The sequence below is a fragment of the Canis aureus genome, chromosome 2 (genome assembly GCF_053574225.1).
Source record: "Canis aureus isolate CA01 chromosome 2, VMU_Caureus_v.1.0, whole genome shotgun sequence".
Lineage (NCBI taxonomy): Eukaryota > Metazoa > Chordata > Mammalia > Carnivora > Canidae > Canis > Canis aureus.
Window position 1 is genome coordinate 4,914,713 of NC_135612.1, and position 20,446 is coordinate 4,935,158.

Sequence of the window (20,446 nt, forward strand, 5' to 3'; positions counted from 1 at the left end):
CATTAACAATGGGGTATCTTACTATCATCTTTTTTTTTTTTAAGATTTTATTTATTTATTCATGATAGACATAGAGAGAGAGAAAGAGAGGCAGAGACACAGGCAGAGGGAGAAGCAGGCTCCACGCTGGGAGCCCAATACGGGACTCGATCCCGGGACTCCAGGATGGGCCAAAGGCAGGCGCTAAACCGCTGAGCCATCCAGGTATCCCTCTTACTGTCATCTTAACTGTGATATATTTTATTTATTTTAAAGATGTATTTATTTATTTAAGAGCAAGTATGAGTGGGAGGGGCAGAGGGAGAGGGAGAGAATCTCAAGCAGACTCCCTGCCGAGCATGGAGCCTGGCTTGGGGTAGGGGTCAGAGGGATGAGGGTGGGGACTCGATCTCATGACCCTGAGATCAAGACCTGAGCCAAAACCAAAAGTCTGACGCTCAATGAACTGTGACACTCAGGCATCCCTCAATTGTAGTATCTTTTAAATGAAATTTCTCTTGCCTTTGAGCTCTGTTTTCTAACTCCTTGTGTCTCTCATAAAGGTCTTCTCCAGGTTATCCAAGTTTGAAATCCTAGAGTTACTCCTGACATAGGGCTTTTGTTTAATCAAGGAAACCCAAGATTTTTCTAAGAATTGACTCTATTCTTTACTCATCTTTTGAAAATGTTATTGTTTTTTAGACCGATCTCTTAAATAACCATATTGGCATCCATGTCAAGAGACTTCATTTATTGTGAAGTCCTTTCCTCTGAATCCATTAGTTTGGTTCAAGGCATTTCTCCATGTAATACATTTGCTGAATTTTGCCAAAGTTATGCCCTTGCTCTTCTTCTCCTCAAACCTTGACAATAATTTATACCAAAAAAAAAAAAAAAAAAAAAAAAAAACCTCCACTAAATTATTGCCTGCCTTATGATGTTTGATGTTGTTTGCACATAGTATAATCTTCCTGCGGGAATGTAAGCTCCTAGGGTGCAGAGATTGCCTCTCATAGTTATTCTAAATTTCCTGCAGAACCTAGATGGTGCTGGGGAAGTATTAGGTATGCTAAGACATATGTATTGATTTCATAGTTACTGAGAGCTATCAAAAACAGCATTAAGATTTTTTATGAAAATGATCTTCATGTCTAGTTTGAGAAAATTCAGGGTGGACTATCCATTGAAAAAAGGTGTGTATTTGAACTTTGACTATGTTTGCCATTTACCTGTATTCTTTGCTAATACCTTTGATAATACCTAAGGAGGCAAATGTGAGGGACTAATGGAAGTTTGGTGAAAAAAATAAAAGCTTCTCATTTCTGTGACATTTGAGAACCCCCTGAAAGTTACATAAATGCATTTTCGTTTTTAGCTTGAAATGTTTGGCATCTTGGCCACTTTGAGCATGGGTATTATTGGGACATGTCAGATGACATGGTGAGGAGCCAAGAACGGATACATGTTAAAAAGATTCCTGATAGATGAAAATTGAAAAACATAGTGAAAATGCAAATGTTTTCAAATTCTCTCATGTCCCAGGCTGCACTGAGGTTGTCTCCTATAACTGATTATGTACATTAGCACAAATAGCTTTATCAACATTTTAAAAACTCAGTTCAGTGGTATAGATATCCAAAAAGAGAAGATGAGCAATGATGCTTCCAATTCACAATAAATCTGTGTGAGACTTTGAATTTTAGGCAATAGCTATATTTATTTTTATTGTATTTTTATGAGGAGCCTTTGGAAAAGCTTATGTTCCATGATCTGATGTTTATGGTCAGTTCAATCTTTCTTTGAAGAGGAGCTACACCCATAAAGTAGGCCATGACTCATCTGGATGCTTATGACTACATGATGCTCATTTGTAAGGTTCAAGTCTTTACAACCTTATGGACACACCTTTTCTTGACAAGCCTGGGATGGCTGGGCTTGGTAGAGAGGTAAGGATATGTCACTACAGGCTCAGGAATGAGCACACTCTTCCATTATCCAGGCTGACCTCAGTGTCTCTGGCTATATAAACTAGTCTGTCTGCTGTGAATATTAATCATGTGGGCTTTAAACTTGGGAATCTTTTAAAAGAGAAGCTTCCCACTCCTCAACAATAACAAACAATTTAACATTGTGTTTAGCAACTTGTCAGCTACTCCATCTCTGTCAAAGGCATCTCTTTGGTGATTATATCTCAATTATGGCTGGACCAGTTTGTAGTATGCATTGTATAGAAGTGAGGTGTCTATAAAACAATTCAATAGCTCTTCTTAATGCAAAGAAAAAATGAAGAGAGAGAGAGAGAAAGAGAGAGAGAAGGAGGGAGACAGAGACAAAGAAAGAAAAAGGAAAAAATAAAAAGATTATAGTTAACAATCCTTGGGCACAACCTTTTTGCCAGGAGCTTCTAGGACTCATTCAATCTTCACAGCAACCCTATGAGACAGCTGCTATTATTATCTTCATTTTTTTCCGATAAGAAAATTGAGGCAGGATGAGTAAGTACAGATTTAGAATTGGAGCCCAGACAGTCTGACACTAGAGCCCAACTTTTACACCTCTATGGCACGTTTCTTCTCTACATAAAAATTGCTGATTGTTCTTTTAAAAATAGTCAAAGCACAAATACATTGGGGTTTGAATTTTCTTTTTCTTTATTTTTTTATTTTTTTAAAAGATTTATTTATTTATGATAGAGAGAGAGAGAGAGAGAGAGAGGCAGAGACACAGGAGGAGGGAGAAGCAGGCTCCATGCCGGGAGCCTGACGTGGGACTCGATCCCGGGACTCCAGGATCGCGCCCTGGGCCAAAGGCAGGCGCTAAACCACTGAGCCACCCAGGGAGCCCCGAATTTTCTTTTTCTAAAGAATATTTTATTTATTTATTCATGACAGACACACAGAGAGAGGCAGAGACATAGGCAGAGGGAGGAGCAGGCTCCCTATGGCGAGCCTGATGCAGGACTCCATCCGGAACCCGGGATCACGACCTGAGCCAAAGGCAGATGCTCAACCACTGAGCCACCCAGGCATCCCTGGGGTTTGAATTTTCTATCTGTTTAGGCATAGTTCCACAAAATGCTTAGGCAATCTATTGAACACTGAAATATTTCCCCAATCATTTGATTGTGAGTCCACGAAATGTCATTATTTGGTTAGTGGTGTGTGGAATGAACTGACAGTTTTCAGACAATGGGGAGGCAGTGAATGTCATCTGGAATTTCAGAATAGTTAAGAAACTTATCTATTTTTTTGGGTTCAGTTGGCTTCTTTTTCATCAAGTCTATCCTTGATCACTTTCCTAATTTTATTTTAGAGTTTCATGCAGATGTGCCCAGTCTTTGTAAATGTCAAAGCATTAGCTAGCAAATATTAATTGATTAAATGTTCACTTCCCCTCCTGATGCACATGTCTAGAGAGCAGGGTCATGTGGATGTTTTACTGAGGGTTGAGTAGAATTAGTCATATTGCCAAAAGTAAAGCTAAGGCAAGAACATGAAATGTATAATGTTTTTTTTTTTTAAATTTTTATTTATTTATGATAGTTACAGAGAGAGAGAGAGGCAGAGACACAGGCAGAGGGAGAAGCAGGCTCCATGCACCGGGAGCCCGACGTGGGATTCGATCCCGGGTCTCCAGGATCGCGCCCTGGGCCAAAGGCAGGCGCCAAACCGCTGCGCCACCCAGGGATCCCTGAAATGTATAATGTTTTACCTACAGATCATTGAAAAAATGGTAGTCAGTATCTGTTCATGTAAGGTTAGAAGAGCAAAATCAGAAGATTAAAGATTTCATTGTCTTGTATGAAATTATTTCCAGGCATCCGACCAAAATGAGACTACTATGTCAACAATGGCGAAAATCTGTTGTTTTGCTGCTTAGCATCCAGGTGATGATACGTTGGTACCTACCCCTAATCTTAGCTCACATGAACCTGGTGGAGTTGATTGCATTCTCAGTTCTAGCAGTAGAGCATGGGACCCAAACCTAAGCTAATCAACCTATCACATTCCTTTGACACTTGTATTCAAATGTAACCTAAACCAGTCCATTAGGATTTCGAGGAATGCCTGGAATACTTATGAGGATGTAGCCATGGGGCCTTCTGGCAGGCAGTTTGAAGCCATGAGAATGGAACCAACATTGAGAATGTCAAGTTGAGAAATGAGGAAAAACAAAAACAGAGCTACTACCAAAACTATTATGGGCAAAACCACCCAAGCTCTGCAGTGTTCCTTGCTTACATCCAGAATATCTCTATCTTATGCAATCACATGAGCCAGGAGATTTTTTTTTTTTTTTTGCTTAAGAAAATTTGAATTGGGGCTTCAGTAATTTGCATTGGAAAGGATCCTAAATATAAAAGTGCAGGTAAGTGGATAAAACATTTCTTAAAAGATATTTATGTTCTCTATTGTGATTTAAGGAGGTGTTAGGTGGGACTATTTGAAGTTATCTTCCTTGATGTTTTATCATTGCCGTTGTTTTTAGCAGATACTCTTCAGGCCCAGCTGAAGCTCTGCTTTTAAATTACCACCAATGTCCCTGATGGCACCTGCTGAAGTGGTAGACGTAGAAGGCTAGGTTGGTTCTAAGTGATACTGAGCTGCTGGCACCTCTTTTGAAGACCTGAGGAAGACTGAGGTAACCCAGAGGCTAAGCTGAGCCAAATGCTCTATCTCATTTGAGCATTTATCCTACAGGATAGGATTATAACAAGAGAGCAATGACCAGTTGAACCGCAGGTGATGTTGAGTCTGGAGAATTTTCAGCTATGTTCAAACTGACTAACAGAAAAAGCAAGTTTGGAGAAGGAACATCAAGTAAAACAAGGAGAGGGAGGGGGAGAGACAGAGATTGAGAGAGAGACAGAAAGAGCAGCAGCAGCAGCAGAAAGAAGACAATGACGATGACCACATGGGACTCTACAATAGATGAAAGAAACCATGTAAGCTTCTGACTTCCCAGTTTCACTCCTTCTGTAACCTGATTGTCTTGCTTGTCTATTCACCCACTTATTCACTTGTTTATTCACTTAACAAATAATCACCTCTTTGGGGGTTCTGTGTTGTACTGTTCTAGGTTCTACAGATAACAGTAGTAAACAAGACAGATGAGGTTCATACATTTGTCAGGCAACTTATAATTTAGAAGTGAAACCTAAAAGGATGAAAGAAAGAAGGGAAGGAGGAGGAAAGGAAGGAAGGGAGAAAAGAATGAAGGAAAATCATTAGAATTCGAACTGCTTTGAAGAAAAATGTAGAATGGTCAAAGGACCATGACCCAGAAATACGTGTGAGGGTGATGATGTTTTTATTGGCTCCTAAGATTGGAGTTTCTTTTTCTTTTTCTTTTTTTTTTTTTTTTTTTAAGATTTTATTTACTTATTCATGAGAGACACACAGAAAGAGAGGCAGAGACACAGGTAGAGGGAGAAGCAGGCTCCCTGCAGGGAGCCCGATGTGGGAATTGATCCCAGGTCTCCAGGATCACGCCCTGGGCTGAAGGCAGATGTTCAACCGCTGAGCCACCCAGGTGTCCCAACATTGGAGTATCTTTGGTGACATTTGACAGTTGGCGTCAGTGAGAAAGTAGGCTACTGTGATAGCTAGAAAAAGGGAGTTCTAAGGAGAGAGCACAGAAGGATGCCAGGCCATGAACAAAGGCGGTGCTGAGGAGCAGCGAGAAAGTCAGCATGGTTGGAGCAGAGTAAGCCAGGAGACAGGTAGCATTTGAAATCGGTGAGGTGGGTAGGTGGGAGAGAGTGCCTGGTTTCGAAGGCCATGCTAAAGATATTATGGGTAAGCAAACTGAAGTTGCCTGTGTTTTCCAAAACTAATAGTCCAATGATTGTTTCTATTTACCTAGTACTAGCCTGAGTAGGATTCTGTTTCTTGAAAATCAACAACCCTGGACGAGAGCAGTTATAAAATGTTTTTCATAAAAGAACCATTTCTTGGGGCACCTGGGTGCCTCAGATGGTGAAGCACCTGCCTTCGGCTCAGGTCATGATCTCTAGATCCTGGGATGGAGCCCCGCATCGGGCTTCCTGCTCAGCGGGGCGTCTGCTTCTCTCTCTCTCTCTGCCCCTCCCTACCACTCATTCTCTCTCTCTCTCAGATAAATAAAACCTATTTTTTTTTTAAAAAAGAATAGTTTCATTAAAAATAAAATCAGAGAAAAAAAGAATAGTTTCTTTCTAACTCATTATCACGTAAAACCCCTTACATGTATAAGAGATGAGAGAGGTGCTATTGTTGAAAAATTAGACTAAAAGTTCCTATTTGTAACATTTGCTTACTATAAAGCCAAATTAATGAGAAAAATGATACTGTTTTAATGAACACAGAAATGTGAACTCTGGGTTATAGATGATAAATGCAGTCTCAACCTTCAGCTTTATTTTTGTATTTTGCATCGCTTGCACAATATTAAAAAGAAAATTCTGACTCACACCAATACATAGGTGCCAATGGTAAATGATTTTAATAGCTCACCTTGAAATCTCAGGATTTTCCTCAATAAACTGACACAGAGGCTTGGAAGTGGAACAATGGTTATTTGTCTCTAAAAATGTGGATTCTTATCAATATCTGACATATTTGCATTCTTTATAATGAATATAAAAGGAAGGGAACAAACTGGAAGAAAATGTGCAGGTTACTTACATTATGGTGTCGCAGGGTGCGTGTTACTCTGATTGTCAGGCTGTGGCCGGGATGTACACCGCACGCATCCACACCAAAAGGATCTGGCTCAGTCTTGGCTGCAAGACAGCTCGTGCTCTGGTAGGTACTTCCTCAAGTCATTTTTCACAAAGTGCATGCGGGAAGGAACAAATTTATTGAGAGGCCAGGTCAGAGCCACAACCTGCTTTATCAATAATCCAATTTCAAGGAGGTCACATGTATGCACAGAGATCATTATGAGGGCTGTACAAACATTTGTTAACCTGCATGCATGAATTACCATGTCGGTAGGTAGTTTCCAATGGGCTAAAATTCGGCAGAGGATGTTGTTTGGCTGCATTCTTTGCTTTACCATACCCTAAAGATGGTTTCAGGGTTATCTGAGAAATTACGTTTTTAGATTAAAAGTTTGCACGAGGCCAAGCTTCTCTAAGGAATATTGGAATAAGTCTTTGAAAATGATGAATCGAATTAACCCTCAATATCACAGATGATGAAATGAAAGCCCCGTGAGGGAACTTGGGAAGACAGAAGAGGTCTAGGAGGAGAAGGCACGTCTCATGGCTTGTGACTCTTTCCACTTTAAACACTACTAATTTTTTTTCTTTGTACCAAATAATGGAAGCATGTCAAAATTTTTGACCTTACAAGATGATCTTTCAAGCCTTCCAATATAGTTTATGAAACACATTGTAATATCTTTGCATTTATTTCTATGGTGCCTATAAAAGGATGTTAAAGTCCAGAATGAACTTCTAAAATACTTATGTATTTAGGAAAAAAAGCCAGAACCCCCGAATCTCTTTGCACCAGACTGGACACCTGGGGCGCCCACTAGTCTGTGATCTCCACAGAGTAAGGACAGTTTCTGCCGTGTTTGATTTTGAATCAGCGGCTTATACAACAGTACGTGGCAAATAATAGGTACTTCAAGTTTTGTCTTTTGGCAAGGAAGCCAGAGAAAGCAGCTCGGGACTTAATGCTCACTGGCCTTAGCAGGAATGAATTCATAAATAAAAAATTATAAGGGCCAACTATATTGAAAGTTGGGGGGTGGGTCACCCTAAGTTCTTACAATATTATCATTTAATGCATAGACTCAGATCTTAAAAGTTTTTTTCCTATCCAATTTTAAACAGCTGAGAGACCACTCTTACCCTTAAGACCTTTAAAGTTTTCCAGGTTTCCTAATTTAGGTGTGATGAAACTGCATTGTTAATAATTCTGGTTTTAGGAGTACCTCCATTTCACTTAAGCGTGTTGTTCCGAAACTTCCACTCTTAATGGCTGGACATTTTTAGTATTAAGTGGCACTAAGTGGACTGATGTGTCTTAGCTGATGGTGCTCAGTGTGGACGTGTGGGTATATCAAGGTTGGCCTGTTTTCTTCTCTCTCTTTTTTAAGTTTTAATTTTAATTCCAGTTAGCTAACATACAGTGTCATATTAGTTTCAAATGCGCATGTGATTCAACACTTCAGTACATCACCCCGTGCTCATCACCACACATGCCCTCCTCAATCTCCATCACCTGTTTCACCCATCCCTCCACCATCCTCCCCTCCGGTCACCATCAGTTTGTTTATAATTAAGAGTCTGTTTCTTGATTTCTCTTTTATTTTTTCCCCCTCTGCTTGCTTTCATAAATTCCACACATGCCTGAAATCATACGTTATTTGTCTTTCTCCGACTGACTCATCATGATCTTCTCCAGCTAAGTGGGCCCATTTTCAATGGATGCCATAGATAACTCGAGCTTCACTTATTCAATGACTGATTTATTAATTAGTTTCTTTGCCTTATTTGGAACCTGGGTATGTGTCTAGTAAACATTAAAAATGGGAAAAATCACAGAATCAAAACTATCTTTACGTGTTAATTATATCCAGTTGTCATCCCGGGCTGTCAGCCTACTCAAAACCTATCTCTCTTTCTTTTTTTAAAATACAAGAACCTGTCTGTCTTTTAAGCCTCCTTTTGTTTGGTATTATGGATATCACTGATTTAGTGTGCAATTTACTTTGCCTCTGAGATTAGCTCTTTTCTTTCTTCCTTATTCCTGGGCCGCCACTCCTCATCCTAACAATGGTCCTTTATGCTTCTGTGCCAACACCTTCCTGTTGTGCTCATGTGTTGGATTAGTGCCAAGGGTGAAACTCTGAAAACTTTATGGAAGTGCTGACACCAGTATGGCTCCAAATGGAAGAACATAATACGAATATGGTTTTAAATTTCTAGGGGCTGTTCAATCTCATAATGACAGTGATAGAGTTTTCCTCCTCGAGTGAAGGGGCCACTGCTCCTCGGGTGAGTGATCCCATCTGAACTTGGGAAGAATGATAGCCAACACTTAAATATTGTTGCTTTTTGGGAAAATACCATTGTTTTGAGTTTAATTGTTTCCCCCCCAAAAGATGTATTGAAGTCCTAACTCTGGGTACCTATGAATATGTACTTACATGCCGGGACGCAAGGGTGGCTCAGTGGTTGAGTGTCTGCCTTCGGCTCAGGGTGTGACCCTGGGGTTCTGGGATCGAGTCCCATGTCAGGTTCCCCACAGGGAGCCTGCTTCTCCCTCTGCCTGTGTCTCTGCATCTGTGTCTCTTATGAGTAAATAAATAAAATCTTTAAAAAAAAAAAGAACTTACATGCCAATAAGGTCTTTAAAGATATAATTAACTTAAGATGAGGTCATGCTCAATTAGGGTGGGCCCCAATCCAGTGACAGGCAAACACCAAAAGAGAAAGGCGTGAAACAGATTCTCCTCTAGAGCCTTCGACAGAGCTGGTCCCACGGGCCTCTTGCTTTCGGATTTCCGGCCTCCAGAACTGTGAGAGAATACATTTCTGTTGTTTTAACCCACCTGGTTCGTGGTAATTTGTTATGGCGGCCCAAAGAAACGAATACATTCACAGAGATGAAAATGTGGGTGACCTGAAGATAAATGAACCTTAGTCTTTTTAATCATCATAGTCTGATCCCTTTCCCAGTAAAACTTTTGAATGAGTTTCACCAACTGTATATGTTTTCCATGTTTCTTCCTTTCTTCGTCTATTATCTGGCAGACAGCAGCAAACCCCCTCTCCCTCCCCGTGGGTGACTTACGTGGCACCCTTCTGGTGGCCAGTCCTCGCCCTTGGCAATGCTCAAGCTCAGCACCGCATGCATGTTCCGGATGGTTCCCAGTACTTCCTCTCTTCCTTGGCCCCTCCCTTCCCTAACAAACAGACCCGCCTAGTGGCCTAGTGTCGCATTCCTTCAGGAAACATTCCTGGTCTGCTAAGGAAATGCTGGGTCCCTGTATAAGTGACTACCGCTGAGTTAAGATTTAATGTCTCACAGTTAATGCATTTGGCTTAATAAAGTCCATCTTCAGACATGACTTCGGCAAAAAAAAAAAAAAAAAAAAGGCAAGTGGAAATCTCCTGATGGGGAGGGTGTGGGTGAGAGGGAGGGCAGATATCTTGATACAAACATACCTCCCGTATCTTCCAGGTTATCTCACGCGGCTAACCGCCTACTGTCCCCTGTCTTTGAACCCTGTTGGTGGGAGTTCAAGTATTGTCCCCAGGGCAGGCCACAGGAAGAAGCACCCAGGAGCCTAAATACAGCACACTCTGGTAATTGCTTCCTGAATAGTAACAGCTTAAAGTGAGTTCACTGTCCTTGTGCTGTTTTTATTTCACTTTCTCCATAGCTGGACATTTTTTTCGTTTTTTTTTTTTTTTTTACAAAGTTTCTTCTCTGTGAGGTGCTTCTACTACCAAATGGTATGAATGAAAGCACCCACACATGAAACAATAACACAGGAGACCTCCATTCTTTTTTTAAAAAATATTTTATTTATTTATTAATGAGAGACACACAGAGAGAGGCAGAGACACAGGCAGAGGGAGAAGCAGATTCCCTGTGGGACTCGATCCCATGACCCCGGGATCACGCCCTGGGCCGAAGGCAGATGCTCAACCCCTGAGCCACCCAGGCGTCCCCACATGAAACCTCCTGTTGCAATTATATTCAAAGTTTCTTCAATTCCTCAAACACCCAAATAGTTACGAAGTCTTGTAAATAAACATGTTTACACGCACATCTCTCTATATTATTATACATATGTGCTACTAAATAATTTGTCTATGATTTTATACTTTTTGAATTTTTGACTGATTCGAACGAGCAAATAAATTAACAGAATTTCTTTTGCCGTTGTACAGACACAGCCCAATTCAAGGGACAGATGTCCAAAGCTAATTGCTTATCTATTGTGACCTCGTCTTACACAACTTTGCATTCTTCACTTCTGTTTTCTGGGGTCCAGGTGATTGAATATCTGTCTTTCCTCATTGAGCACCCACTCAGGAAATAGCTCCATGAGCGTAGTGCCTCAGCAACAAGATTTAAATAATGACAACTCCTACTGATTTTCTGCCAGAGTAAATAGCTGTAAGTAATTTTTGAAATAATAATGCTGGACTAAGTGATCATCCTCAGTTAATCAATGTGAAAACATCCTAGAACTTACTCAGGTCTAAAAATCCAGAAGGCATCAATCTTGAAAGGGAGGTGTTGTTGTTGTTGTTGTTGTTGTTGTTGTTGTTTTCAGGTAAAATGCTAATTTCCTTCTATTTTTGTTATAGCTGACAGCAATCCCAGGGCTACTACAAACAAGAGGATAAAACTAGATTCACGATTATGAACACGGTGTCCTTGGGCAGATGACTGAACGCCTTTCTCCTTGATGTCCTCATCCATGAGATGGAGACACTAACAGTGCTTACCTCACAGGACTGTTGTGACGATTAGGTGAGTTGATATACATGAAGCTCTTAGTCAAGTATCTGGCACATAGGAAGCACTTGGGAAAGTGGGAGCTATTGTTTTTATTAAAATCATGAGTGTTTCTTGATTCAAAAGGAATTAAGCCTGACATGCCTCGGTAAAGCTGGAACTGGGAGCTGAAAAATGGTGGTCAAGTGCATTCTTGCTGCTGAAAACGAAGGCTGCTTCTTGCAAAGGAAATTTTATGGTCAGACGTCTTCAGGGCCTCGAAAAGGATGGGAGAGACCAAAGCTGTACAAGAGCTGGCCAGCTGAAGAGGGCCTGTGGCTGCGGCCAGCGAGGGGATTCTCTTCTATCAGCAGTGGCCTGACCTGATCTCCACAATTGCTCTGAGTCCCAAGGCTCTGCCCCACGTGCATGCCACCAACACCTCTGCTTTATTTTTGTTTTTTATTTTTTTAAAAGATTTTATTTATTCATAGAGACACAGCTAGAGAGAGAGGCAGAGGGAGAAGCAGGCACCACGCAGGGAGCCCGACATGGGACTCGATCCCAGGTCTCCAGGATCACGCCCTGGGCTGCAGGCAGTGCTAAACCGCTGAGCCACCAGGGCTTCCCAACACCTCTGCTTTAGACAACACTTCGTCCTTCTGTAGGGAACGACTGGCCTAGAGAACGTGTGACAAAGTTCAAAGTCTTTACTGGCATGTTGTTTTAAGGAATGCCAAACTCGGCTACCAAAGCAAAGGATTGTCCCCAAGGTGATGTCTCCTTCTAAGCTGGAGATGGGCCCAGGATCAGGCCAGAAGATGAAGTGGCAAAGAGGTAACAAGGTCAGAGTATGGGGAGGCCGAGTCAGGAGGCCAGTGGTGTCCGTAAACAGATGGCTACGGTATTGTATTTTACTAGGGTATTAGATTCAAAAGCCCACACTTGTTAAAATTACAGTCAAAATGGCCCTTAAAAAGCCCTTCTGCTCCTCATGAAGTATAATATAGATGCTTTTGTGCATGTCCCCCCTACATAGTGTATTTATAACATACGGCAAGTAAATAGTACATAAAAACAGTACAAACGGGGATCCCTGGGTGGCGCAGCGGTTTAGCGCCTGCCTTTGGACCAGGGCGCGATCCTGGAGACCCAGGATCGAATCCCACGTCAGGCTCCCGGCATGGAGCCTGCTTCTCCCTCTGCCTATGTCTCTGCCTCTCTCTCTCTCTCTGTGTGTGACTATCATAAATAAATTAAAAAAAAAAAAAAAAAAAAACAGTACAAACGCAAAACGTGATTTTACAGCATTCTGTAGTATTTAAAACTGAACCCTGAGTGTGAATACTCGCATTCACTTAAGTTAAATGCACCTATTATGTGATTCTTAAATCCATGGCTGGGCCCTGGGCTTATTTCTATTCTTTGGGCTGCATGTTCTATCATTTTTTCTTATCTGGCGTAGTTTTTCATACAGAATGCCACCAAAGGACTAACGTGTTTTTTCGGAAGAAAGGGAAGTGGGAAAAGGTGATGTAACATGTGGCTACTTTGCTTTCCAACGTTTTTAATACTAAAGCCAGTTGAGTAAGATACCTCTAGGAAAGTAAAAACAGAAATTCTTGTATCCGTGTCTGTTTTTAAGGGAGATTGGCAGTGTTTCCACATTTTAGGAGATTAGCAGAAAAAAAACTACATATGCCGTCACTTTAAGATAGGTCACCCAAATAAGTGAGCATCTGTGCTCAATTCTTCTTGATTATTTACTTCCCATGAGACTAGAGATAGTTTATACAGGAACAGACTTCAATATTGAATGAGAAACCAAATGGCTGTGGGGTGATTGAGAGGATATCAGGGAATCCCTTATCCTCCGAACCTGGTCTATAATCAATATACATTTTTTTTTTAATGATTTAAGAAGCTATTTCTTTGTTTTAAGGTTAGTCCTGCTTTTTTGTACTAGAGTGTAGCTAGACGAACCCCCATTTCTGGGTACTGTCAACCTACACTCCCAACCTTCCTGGCAGGTAGGTTTGGACCAAAGAAATGTCAGTGGGAGGGATGCTGATCACTTCCAGGCCCGGGCCTAAAATACCCTGCTCCATCTCCCAACATCTCTTTCCTACCTTGGTGATGGAGAAGGTCATATTGAAGATGGCGCCATTGGAAAACAGAGGCAGCCACAACCCCTGACGCCTCACCCTGGGGAGCTTCCCACTCACATCAGGCTGCATACAGATGACACATACACTTTTTGTTGTGAAGCCTTGGGGATTTTGAGGTTGTTTGGTATAGCAGCTATGTTCGTTTACCCTAAATAGAGACGTTTATATTAGAAGTGAAGTACTGCCATTAAAAGGCTAAACTAGGCATTGACTGAACTATTGATAGGTAAGTAGTGAAAGAAGTCTGTCCAGTGACACAGTGGCAAAATATTTATACAACTGTCAATGAACTGGAGGTCAGAACGAGTCCATGCTCAGCCTGCAACTCTGGGGGGGATGGTTGAAATGAATCAGAGCGTGAGCGTAGGCTGGCTACATTAGGCTGTGGTTTCCAAGTTACTACAAAAGGGAGAGAACTGTCTGGTGGGCAAGCATCAATGAAAGGGATTAGATGGGGTCCACAAATGTTTGGTTGGAAAAGTTGCTTCTAAATGCTAAATGGGGAAAAACTGGGTTTAAAAATTGTTAGCTGAATTTAGTAATTCAGGGCACAGGTCAGATGAAGTGTCTGCCTCCCTCAGCTATCAGCTAACCGTAGCTGGTGGTTCACTGCTAAGGAAGCTGACCTCACCCTTCTGGTGGCAGAGGGCCTCAAGATAGCCATCGTTCATTTGGAGGAGAGAGGCACGGGGGTGAGGAAGCAAAGCAGCAAAGCCCATTGAGGAACTGTATTTCAGAAAGAAAGTTAAAAATTTACCTGTTCATGGCAAATGTATTGGAAGCCTATTAAGTTGTTGAGGGAATTGTATTGCCAGAGAAACAATGAATCTACACTAAAAAATTCCTTTGCTGAATTTTAAGGAACTCTTGGGACCGGTAGCAAGCAGATGCTGTCATTGCACCAAGTCTACTTCCTCGGCCTCTCCCGCGACACACATCCTGTGCCTCTGTCTCTCTGCTCTGGGGGACTTTGCTGCCTGCAGGATTTCTTGGAATTAATGCCCCAGGAATGACCCTAAATCAAGGATGGGCAGGAGTTTCTGCACCTCTCGTGGAAATCACGTTCCACAGTCTCTTGGAGGGTCCCTAGAGATTTTTAGCTCCAGTTTCTCTACGAAAGTCTCTCCGGTGGCCACCTACTCATAAATGCTCCCTTTACCAACTTTCCTTCCTTCCATGTCTGACTATTCCACTCGTCTACTGTGCTGCTTGAGGTCCCCTCTCGGATAAAGTACCTGTACCTACATCCTTGAGCAAGGGTCTCGTTTTCAGGGGATACATTAAGACAGATTTCTGCCTTCCATGAATAGCAGGCAGGGCTTCAAGAGGCCGCATTGGGGAACAGCTCCGTCAGTTGTTGCCAAGGAGGACAAGGGGGAAGAACGGGTTTCCCAGTTGATGGAGATCAACTGACAAAGAAGTCCTCCCAGTGAAGAGAACCAAAGGCAAATGAAGGGATTGCCCCATCTTTTTAGCAGAACTTTGGGACTGGAAACGACCATCGGGGACGACTCTCTGATTCCTGTTCTCCTTCTTTCTAAAGGAGTGTATATTGCAGTTACCCTGCCCCTGTTCCATCAGAGTAGGGGACCGTGCCTTATCAGGAACTGATAACTTATCTTCTTGGTTCATATACAGCAGCAACTAGACTAGTCACATCCAGCCTTGGGGAAAGGGCTGTGCTTGCCCAGAGATGCAGGATTCTGTGCTTCATGCAGTGACCAGAAGATACTGGGGGAGGAACACTGAAATGGGTATTCAATTACCAGAATGGGAATCTGTGTAACAGACTAATTGGACGTTCATCAATCTTGTTTTGTTCTCCTAAGCACAAAAGAAAAAGACATTTTTAATCTCCCTTGAGATTATTTAGGGGCCACAGAATGTGGGCAAATACGATGTGTGCGGCTTCCAGCGCTGGCAGTAAAACCTCCTGTATCATTGCCCATGTTCTCTCTTTCCTTTCCTTGGGGAAAATGGAGGATGGTAGCATAACAACAATGGAAGGAACCTTTATCCCATAGCCACTACTCAGAAGAGGCCTGCCTAGGGAAGTTCCCCAACTTTTTTGGACTGAAATGAGCAACGAGTAAACATTTATTTTGTTAAGCCACTGTGATTTGGGGAGCTAGCATAACTCATGAAGACTCAGAGACATACATATTAACGTATTTATTCTTCTCTTGTTCTAAGACCTGTTTAGAACATGCTTCGATGGGGAAGAAGGCAGCTAGGTCATGATGGGATCAGTGAACACTTAGCAAGGGAGGGACTGCTTATGACAGAGACCAGAGGGTACTAAAAATAGACCATACTTTTCTGCCTGGAAGTGACTTTGGTTCTCCACTAGCTTCTACAGCACTCTACGTGGTGTGTGTGTGTGTGTGTGTGTGTGTGTGTACCTATAGTATCTACACTCACGAGGAGGACCCAGATGGAGTCAGCCGCAGGTAGTGGAGTAGACCACGGCTTCCTTTCTACCTCCCCATGTAGTGACCCCTTTGTTGTCTTTTTTTGCCTGCTACCAATCCCTTCTTATTTCACCTTCAAACCTGTGCTGTTTATGACATCCATGCTCTTAAGTATAGATAGTCAGGGTTGCTCCCATGCATCTGGCTGGCTGGGCAGGCTCTGCAAGCAAGTGAAGGATTCAAAGATAGGGAAGGATCATTCTGAGTCAAGAATTTCTCTCATTCCCAGCTGACTATCAGCAAATTCTTGCAAACATGTCCCTTTTTTTTCCCCAGAAACATTTACATTTCAAGTGGAATGTCCAGAGGACTTTCATAGTTTCAAGAAAGTCATTTTGTTTAATTTAAAACATGTTATTTTAACAGGTACTATATAGCACTACATTCACATGGTTCAAAATAAAAACAATACACAGCAAGAAGAATTTGTATATATGCTATATCAACTCCTCCAAGTGAACACTTTTACAAGTCTCTGATATAAAAACCAACCTTTAATGACAAAATTCCAGGTGCCAGTAGCTGCTTGGGAAATATTTTAAGACAGGAAACGTTCTCTTCAAATTATACACTTTCACAGTGTTGTGGTCATCGGTTCCAACTACTACAAAACGGTCTTGAAATTGAGAGACAGACATTGAGAAGCTGTCTCAATCCTGCACCCCACAAAAGACCAACTGCTTGATTTCCATACTATTAGATGAAAATAGTTTAATGTAAGCTTTTTGTTGCTGAGCTAAACATCTAAACATTAACTCATAGCAAATTTTAATTCTGAGTAATTTAATCTTTGTAACAAAGGTTTACATAGTTATCTTACCCCTTCTCTTCAGACGTATTTCCTATCCTCTTGCTGGTATCCAGGACCAAATATGCTATAGCGATCATATAGGTAATAATATCACAGCCCTGCTGTGTTTCCCCAGTGTGAATGCAATCAGCTGCACCAGACTTCCTAAATTTCTTTCCTATAGATTTTTCCTATTACTTTTCTCCAAGGCAACAGCCCCAGAAATTTAACCCCTTTTTTATATAGAAAAACCAATTTGATTTGAATATAAAACCCTGAATAAATTTACTCTTAAAGACATATTTGATATTATCTTCTCTTTGAATTTCATTCTGTGTGATAGTTTCATTCCAAATTATAAGTAGTAAAAAAAAAAAAACATGAAAATGAAGTTCTGGATGTTAAATACTAACCATGTGTTTGGGATGGTTGGAGGGGAAGTCAGGATCTTGGGGCTTTTGGATCTGTACGACAACAGATGTAAAGATCAAAAAGGGAAAATTAGTACGAATGTAGGGAAAATACTTTGAAGTGTAAGTGTTTTTTACCAGAGGAAACCAATTTTCCCAATTTACTCACATAATGCTGGGGCAAATAAACCCTCGGCATACATGAGCTGATGCTGAAACACTGGTAAACAGACCAGCAGATGGGACAGTGTGCTGGCCATCTTTTGCCTCCTCATTCTCTTTTACTGTAAGAGGAGCATACAAAACAACAAAACGAAGAGCAACAAACAAAAACAAAAACAAAGGGCGGGGGGTGCTGGGTGACTCAGTTGGTTAAGCGTCTGCCTTCAGCTCAGGTCATGATGGAGCCCGGTGTTGGGCTCCTTGCTCAGTGTGGAGCCTGCTTCTCCCTCTCCCTCTGCCCCTCCCCCTGCTTGAGTGCTCACTCTCTCTCTAATAAATAAATAAAATCTTAAAAAATATATAAATAAATGTATAGTTCAGTGGGTTTTAGTATAAAAAGCAAACAAACCGGGATCCCTGGGTGGCGCAGCGGTTTGGCGCCTGCCTTTGGCCCAGGGCGCGATCCTGGTGACCCGGGATCGAATCCCACGTCGGGCTCCCGGTGCATGGAGCCTGCTTCTCCCTCTGCCTGTGTCTCTGCCTCTCTCTCTCTCTCTCTCTCTCTCTTTGTGACTATCATAAATACATAAAAATTAAAAAAAAAAAGCAAACAAACCAAAAGCAACAGGATTTGAGAAGATTACTCGGGACTACTTAGAATTCTGAGTCCAAGGACAAAGGGAGCCTCCTGAAGAACTCTAGGCATACGGCGGATTCATCAGCATCTCTAAATCTCTAGGCTTCCTCATGAATTCAGTATGTTATGGAAGTATACATTTGAGAGATTATGCTTCCTGTCGGAAGAAAGACATTTAAATTCATTTATGGTTTAGCTCTTATGACTGTTGCACAAAATTTTTAGCAATTTTGTTAGTGCCTTTATTTAATGAGTGATAATAATGATCTGGAGATCTTCAAAGGTTGCCTGACCTAAGAAACCCTAGGGAGTCTGAGGGCAAGAGGATCATGTGGTTTTTAGAGCCCTTTGCTTTTCATTTTTGATTTTTTAAAAAGAGGTTTTGGGATCATCTGTTTCCGCTGGCTTTTCATGAACGGCTGGACAACTTTGCCTCTTCCTTTGGTATATGTGTTCTGATGATCTCAATGAGCAACATGTTGGACTCTGTGAATTTGCTTCCATATGGAACAAGTTAGCAGCTATTTAATTTCTAAAAATGTTTATGAAGTCCACAGCCCATTGTTATTTTTAGAGAGGCTTGTTCAGATCTTTGCCAGACAGTTATTTCAAGACTCCAGAGATTCTTTATGAAACTTCCCCAGAAAACACACCACATTAAAGCTACACTGAGTTATTGTAAAGATTAAAATAAAGGTATCGATTCCTTGTCTCATTCTACATTAATTCTCTTCTAATAGGAGTTATTTTGTATTTAGCCACAAGACAAAGAGAATTTCTTTAAAACGAGAACATTTGTCTATAAGCTTACGTGATTTTATAATCAATGAGTGAACTGTATTCATAATTGACAAAAAAAATATATGATGGTTTTAGGAATCTTGCAAGTCCATAGATAAACTTAAAAAACAACAAAGGTGATTTAATGCCTCTGTTCTTAGCATGTAAACCGAGCCTTGGAGACAATATTTCACTTATGTTGTTTCCAGGTTTCCAATATCATGGTCCTTAGGTGATTTAATTTTTCTTCTTGGCCTATTACCTCAGAGTTGCCCATTTATTCAAGGATTTGGCACTCTTTAGTATTCCGCCTTCATCACTCCTTCTGAACGCTTCTTGTGGTTGAATGTTGAACACTCACAAAAGCTGAGAGGTATTTAAATGTGAAAATGAATTCTTTTAATTAGATTTACTCTTTTTAATCAAGGATGCAAAATACTGTGTCTTGTTCTCAATGAAATTTAGGGGATGAAGTTGAGAAAATGTCAAAGTAAATGCATCTGTTTCTCACTGTTGGAAAATCTGCCTCTCTCTTGAATTGTTCTTATTTGATAACGTTCTTCGCGTTACATGATGGCTTAGTAGTGGCTGTAAGGAAATATGTGAATCACAAACATGCCAGGCTGGTGGCATTAGAGAATTGTGAACGATACTTATCTCTGGGTGGCAAGTTAGGGTAAAACAATTGTGGAAAAAGGAAAAGCCCTGAGAAAGGAAGTGGGAAAGGAAAATGATTCATGTAGGGAAGTATAATGTGGCGCCTGATAATTTTGGAGTTTTAGGGACTTTAATAATTTTTTATACACAGTGCCTGCTGCGGAAGATACCATAGGTGAAATAGTAAAATGCAAGCTCTTTTTTTTCACCTTTTTAAAGCTGGTAGAGATTCAATGAAGATTTTTTTCTTAAACATTAATTTTAAAATAAAATGAATTTGTCAGTCTCAGGAACCAGTCTCTCTCTCTAAGATGAAAAATAATTTTGTTTTGATTTATGCATTTAATATTTCACACTGGAAATGTAAAACTACAGCAGTTATTTTATAGTGACTGAGATCAGGAAATATGGAGGTAATTCATTATATTTATTATTTTTCTTTATAAAACTATAAATCAATGTTATTGAAAATTAAATGTATGGTCTACTGTGAGGGCATTTTTGAGGTATAACAGTACTTTCCATAAAGCTTTCTAGGATCTGACACAAACTTGAATTATTCATAAAAGCCTTGGATTTTCCTTCAACCTAATCAAATTAATAAAACAATTTCAATTCCAAAAGCTATTAATGCTCTGTGGAAGAGAGCAAAAAGCATGCATTTATCTTCGGTTTCTTTTTGAATTTTGTATACTTCTGGGAATTACCAAGACCAAAAAAGTAGATTAAAAAAAAAAAAAGGGCAGAGTACTGAGTGTTATCATTGTTACTTGGCTGTATAATACAGTGGTGTGATAATTTCTGTTCTTCCATTATCACTGTACTTCCAGGGAAGACTATTGCTTGTAGTCCCCCAGAGGATCTTTTGAACTCCTTCTTTAAGGAAAAAGATAGAGACAGAGGCAGTCTAGTTTTTAAGATTGATTACCATCCTATATCCAA